We start from the raw sequence: 6,859 nt of genomic DNA on the forward strand, positions 1-6,859 counted from the left end.
TTTCGGGGCATTCTGTCCATTTGAAAATTGAGCAAATTAACTAATCAACTTGTATGTAGAGAAGTAAATACGCGGTGAAACACTTAGATGATCACTTCCTTTCAATATAAATAATAAACATGTAAGCATAATTAACTTCAAGTGCATTACATTGTAAGCGATAAACCGAACTCATGTAAACCAAGCGTATGGAGAGATTTCAATACTTTGTTTGCTTAGCAAGGAGAACAATACAATGCAACAATAATCTCTTCATAGAAACTCATTATGTTAAATTATAAATTAATGAATGAACATTACACGTCACACTGCGTGTAGTTTGACGTTTGGCTTACTTAGTGTTAGTTCTATTGATGTTTCTTTTATTCTGTTTACTCAAGCATATTTACTTGTAGCATTAAGACCGGGGTTATATGCATTTTGTCAAAGGGAGATTCGGAGATCCTCTAAAATATATATATATATATATATATATATATATATATATATATATGCTTGATCAGCGCTAAATTTTGAATCGAGCTAGCTGTATCTGGCTGTCTGTGTGGTGTGTGTTTTTGATACTCTTTTGGTCACAACACAAGTTAGTACGCCGAGTTCGAAGTTTGTAGAAACATAGGAAATTTCTGTACACCCGCTGGTATTGACAATGGGCCAAGTTGGTCAAAGAGCACGCCCACATCGAAGTGTGAACTGCACGCATCTCTGTTTCTTCAAGCAAAAATCTGTGGCTAAAAGTCTCTTCATTTACTATTCATGTACACTTACGCCCAAAACAAATTTATAAGTGATCGAATATTCATTTTTGTAGTTTTTTTGATGTTTTGTACTCGTTTCTCATAAGGTAAGCAAAACAGAATATTGAAAATTGTTCCGCATATTCTTCATAGAAATGTGTTAATTCTAAAATAAATATGATGAATGCCACACCGTTGTGTATTGGCTTTTTGCTAGCAATACAATCAGTTGGATATCAAATGAAAAGATTCGTAGAGTAGCTTAATGACAAGCTAGGTGTGTTCATTCTAAATTAAATATATTCTATTGCATTTTTGTTGTTGACAATCCCGTCCCGTATGGATGTCAAATAGCACCATCGTGGTCAATAAGACTATCGCTTTCATAATAAGTAGTGTAAAAGAATTTTTGATTGCTCTAAATAAACCCTATTAGTGTTTCACTAAAAACTTAACACGCAACACTAATCTACTACGATTATGATGACTACTATAAAATAATATCAATATAAGATTGGTGTTGGGCATACAAGATTCGGCCTCAGTCAAACATGACTTCCTTGCTCGCTCTGTGAGCGAATTGAAAAAACTTTTATAAGTTGAAATCGAAGAAAGGTCGTCTCAATTAACTTCAACATATTGGGATCATAAAAATATCGTGTGAAATGCTTCTTTGCAAAATCATATTCAACGAAAAATAGTACCATACTTGGTGCGATACAATTACATGCATTCAAATTATATTTCGTTTTTTTTTTTTTCTTAAAAAAGCCGTTATTTCAGTAACTTGGCAGAAAAACACTTTTATTTGTGGCATTTATCATCGCCAGCTATATATTTCTCCCCTTTTTCCGAGGAAGCAAGTCATGCTAGAACTGTCAATGGCGGCAATCGTTCATTACCATCCTGGCAATCAGAAACATCGAGAGTGTTATTAATAGGATAGAATGTGGTTTTGGCGTAAAAAGTAACTTTGCTCGTTCCAAGTTGACGAAGCTCATCGTTCCATATATATAACCTTTGGGAGCTTGGTAGGGTAATTTTTGCGATAATCGAGGATGGGAGAGTTTATATATTACTTTGGTGAAAAGGCTTTCGGATTTAAGTGAAAATTAAATCTCGGTAAATCGTTATGTAATAGAACTAGATGGTTCAGTTGTTGACTTAATTGGTCAAATGTTAGAAATACATAATATATCGTTAAGTTAATTGTTAATCAAACAAGTCCCCGGGACTAATTGAAAGAAGTTTGGCTGTATTAAGTAATTCAAGAGTAATTTTTTACTACGCTATACACTCTTTCTGGTAGAGGGTATCATAAGCTGGTGCGGATGCGTGTAACACTCAGAAGATGGATCCACTTTTTGTTATACTGATCGATCTAGAAAAATCTTCTGGATTAAATAAAGACTTGTCTTAAGCCATAGATTGACTGTTCGTTTGCCAATCGGTCCGTCTGCCTGATATTGGCCCATGTATTTTTTGGCTCAATCCACAGGTCCAAATTTTTGAGATATTTTTTCAAAAATCGATATCCGCTGGTGTGTTTTGCTATAAGATTGTCTTTTAAATTCGAATCGCCTCTGTGCGATACACAAGCACGTTTAATACCGGCACCTGGGGATTTGCTGTAGCGATATAAATAAATTTACTATCAGTAGAACGGCGGCCTTCATTTGTTATATTTTTCGTTACGATTCTAATAAAATATTGTTTTCCTTATTGCAAAAATATATGTAATCTTTAAAAGTAATCATAAATTTCAATGTTTTAGAAAACTATTAGAAACTAGAACAAGAGCGAACAAACAACGATGCATAAGTATACATATGAGGTTTTGCATACCATATAATATAAAGTAACTAATATAAATTTAATTAGTAAGTCATAAAAGATTTGTTTCAGTTAAGGGCGTGCCAACTTTAAATGTTTTTCTAATACTCACCGTAAAAAATATCTATGGCTGGTTCAATCAATCATTTGTAATATAATTCGCTGGAAAGCGGGATGGAACGAAAGTTCGACGCTGGGATAGGACTAAATTTTCAATCACTTACTATGTATATATCTTATTTTGAAAATTCATTATGTCAATGACTCTCTATTAACGGCAATGGTGTTGAGTATTCAATAGTTGGCTACGGTCGACTATAACGTTTTTACATGTTTCTATTAAATAAACATTTCTAGCTTTGTTTTATTCATCTTAATACGAATCCACGAAATTTTATATGAATTCCACGAAAAATTTAAATATCTACTTCGACCATCACTGCTCACGTGAAATATCGGTAAAGAAGACTATGCTTCCGCAACATAGCCAACGGCCTTTATTGAGCTAATTTAAAGTCTAAAATTCTTGTTCAGTGTATGACTATGAAGTATAATTGACATACCTTCGAAGCATCGATGGCATAGATAATTTAATTTAGTTGTGCTTGCTTTACGAAATTCTTTCTTTCACTTGTAGCGGAAGGTTTTGAGGGATTTTAAGAAATTGAAAAAAAATTTGTTGTTTTTTAAATGACAATAAGTAAAGGCATTACAGTGAGCCGCTAAATACCCTACAACATCCTACAGTTAATCATATAACATTCGAGGTAACGAGGTCCGATGCGAATCATTTTCCATACCGTTCGCCCTTGGACCAAAACATGCCGCAGAAAGATAAGCGGACGAGCGGACAAGTTTACACTGATTAACAAAGTGATTATTAATCGACAAAAGTTGGGTTTATCACAAGTCCTTTTGTATGTTGAATAGGTCCGCACAACTGGTGTAGGGTAGAACTAGTAGGAATAGTTTCAGTCTCTTTGGGTCGGTTTTTGGGATACCTTTCCTTGACAAGTAGTTATATAAAAATCGAGATTTTTACTTAATAGCGTAGGTATCAATGGACCAATACAGACGATTTGGTAAGAATAACTACTTGCTTGCTTCTCATAAGGAATTCTTTCGTATTTAAGATCGGCACAGCGACTTATTCTGATGAAAATATATTGCTTAACTTTGTAAAATTTTTTGTTCGTTTCAATACATTGATGAGTTGAAGAAGAAATATATGTGTTTTCGTTTCAATTTTGGGGACTTAACAACAGGCAGCAAGTAGATGAATGGTAAGGCAAACAGACTTGACTAAATTGATTCAGAATGTGATTAAAACTAAGGAAAACTATACGATTATAGAATAACTGATGCACATTTCACACGTTGTTAAGAGCAGAATGATGACAATGACACACTCTGCCTTCTTATCGCTTTTCGATGCTAAATGTGAACTTCATTCAATTCTTGTAACCTTTTAGTTGCTTTTTAGACATGAGAAGACTTTGGGAATAACATTTATTGTTAACACATTCTTAGTAAAACGTTGAATATCAGGTAGAAAGAAATGCATACATACATACATACATACATATATATATTTTTGGTTGTGTTTTTGATAGCATTTACACGAGTAATAAAAAAGATAACAACAACTAGAAAATCTACGTCAGGCATATCAAATAATTGTTAGAAAAAAGGTAAAAACAAAATTGAAAACACTATTAAATCTTATCTTAGTTATACTTAAGTTGTGTTGAAAGATGGCAATTGGACTAGTGTGGTAAGACGTCAGGTAATCGTTAAATGATTTCAAAGAAAATGTATACATACCTCGCAAATAGCGCACAATTTTATTCAAGTTCCTTAAGCGTACCTGTCTGCTTCAGAAGAGAGTCATTATTAAATAAAACTTTTAAAAAATTAAATTTTGTTCGGCGTTCAGAGTTCGGAGTCCTTTACTCATTCCATTAGAAATCCGCAGATTATTATTATTCGAATAAGACGCAGGCGGTTGTTTTGAACGATCTTTCATTGTTCGAGTTGCTCGACGTGGGCTTTGTTTACCACCTGATCTCCGTATATTCTTTCATTGCAATTATGCACTTCGCTTGAAACTCCTTTTTGCACTTTTCTACTCGGATATGGGATGCTTTGTCTTCTCTTTATCTATTATATAATCTGCAGGTTAATAGCATATTTAAATGGACACATGGTTTTCTTATTGTAAAAGATGACAGCCGTTACTTAAATGCTTGCTGTTATTGAAATAAAGCCAAGGTTACTATTACTCTATTGCTGTAGCTACTTCTTTGAAACGTTCTTCTTCTACCTTTTTCTCTTATTTTAATCTCTTTACGTGGCTGAGGAGCCAATTTATTATAAATTTTTTGTTTATAAACTTTTTGTTATTTTATATTCTACATAATATGATTTAATTATGTCTACATATATAGTAATTACACGTGCTATAGGGTAAAAACAAATATACGAGTTCCGATTAGTAATGACATAGATTAGTGAAGTTTAAACTATTTAAATGTTCTCTGGGAATATTGTTAAAGGTAATTAATTGCAGCGTCTTCTGAAATACATTCTCGAGTAAGTTGTGAAAAGGTGCAGAGAGATCGAAGAGGATACTCTAAAATGCAGGATTGAGTGTTTTCTCCAAAGATCATTAATCTATTTAGTTCTTTAAAACGATCTAATATGTTTCGTTAAGGGTGTCTTTAGATGGTATACCAGCTATGCTGGTTAGCTTAGTTTATGGGAATAGAAATGAATTGAAAAAGTTGTGAGAAGGCGGAGAGAGATTGACGAAGGTAATCTACAATATAGGACAGAGCTTTTTCTCGAAATATCATTTGTCCCTTTAGGTCTTTAAAACGGTCTAAAAAGTCTCGTTAAAGGTTTTTTAGATAGTATATCAGCAGTGCTGGCTAGTTCAGTTTACTGGCATAGAAATGTATCTAAGACCCCAGCAATGATTGATTGAATGAGTGATTGATTTTTAGTGTTAAACCCCATAGTGAGTTACGCGATACCATTAAGTATCCTACACCAGCCTAAAGTAATTCATAAAAAGACTTTTCAAAGTAGGGCTTTATATGGCAAGCGGTCGAAAAAGTAGTCCGATCCGAAGAAATTTTCAGTAGTATTCGTCCATAGGCAAAACATTTCGGTGTACCGAATTTCATCAAGATATCTCAAAAGTTGTGGCCTGCAATTTTAATACAAGCAAATAAAGTGGGCGATAGACGGACAGATAAGCTCAGAGTCGTTTTCTGAATCAATTAGTATAATAAAAAGTTGGTTTTTTCTTCTTGGCATTGTAAAGATCCGCACAAACTAAATATACCTTTGTACCTTGTAGTCTTGTGGTAAAGGTTATGAAAAATACCAGTATCCTCCTATTAAAATCTTCACCCACAAATCAAATCGGCTTAATGTAGACCAATTATTAGTTGAGTGAAATATAATTTATTTTATTCAACTAACTGTTTCTTTTGAAAGCTTTTCCTTTGCTTACCATGGGTGATATTTTTTGCGATTGATCGCTTGCTGGCTTTAATTCCCTAAAAAAAAAAAAATAAAGAGAATACAAAGTGAAGACATCGGAATGCCTGGAATATTAAACATGTCACGACAATCATATAAAGATCATCGCCCTATCTTGCAGATAACACGAATGTAAATAAATTATAACATTTATTAAGTAATATATTAAATATTTACGTGCGTGTGGTCAACCTTTCGTATTATCAGTTATCAGCGTACGTGAAGGATTTAAAAATGTTTACGCGTAAAAAAAAAAAACTTTATAAAAATTCTCCCAAAAATTTCTTCTTTTTTACATGCATGCATACCCACATGCATGGATCGTTCATTCATTCATTCATGTTTGCCTACCACATTTACGCGTTCTATCCCAAGCGAGAGAGAGCATGCTTTCTCTTTCTGCCTGTCTGCTTCGTAAGCAAGTACTTACAAGCATTGCATCACTTTTCCTCTTTGCATTTTCTTATTGTCTCCTATAATAATAGAGAGTTTGTTTATAACTAAAGAGAGAGTAAGGTAGTGTTTGTTGATATTTTTCTTTTACTAGAGCACGTTCGGGTTCATTTTCAATTTTCATTTCATTTAATTTGAAAAAGTTCGGTCGGTTCTAAAGTGCGTTGATGTGAGAAAAAGCGGTTTCTGTTTTTGTGGCTTTTTTTTGTTTTTTTTTTGAAATTTTTGTTATTTCGAAAAAAAAATATTTATTTTTCAAAGTTAATTATTTTAATATTTTCAAAGTG

Source organism: Glossina fuscipes, unplaced genomic scaffold (genome assembly GCF_014805625.2).
Source record: "Glossina fuscipes isolate IAEA_lab_2018 unplaced genomic scaffold, Yale_Gfus_2 42, whole genome shotgun sequence".
NCBI lineage: Eukaryota > Metazoa > Arthropoda > Insecta > Diptera > Glossinidae > Glossina > Glossina fuscipes.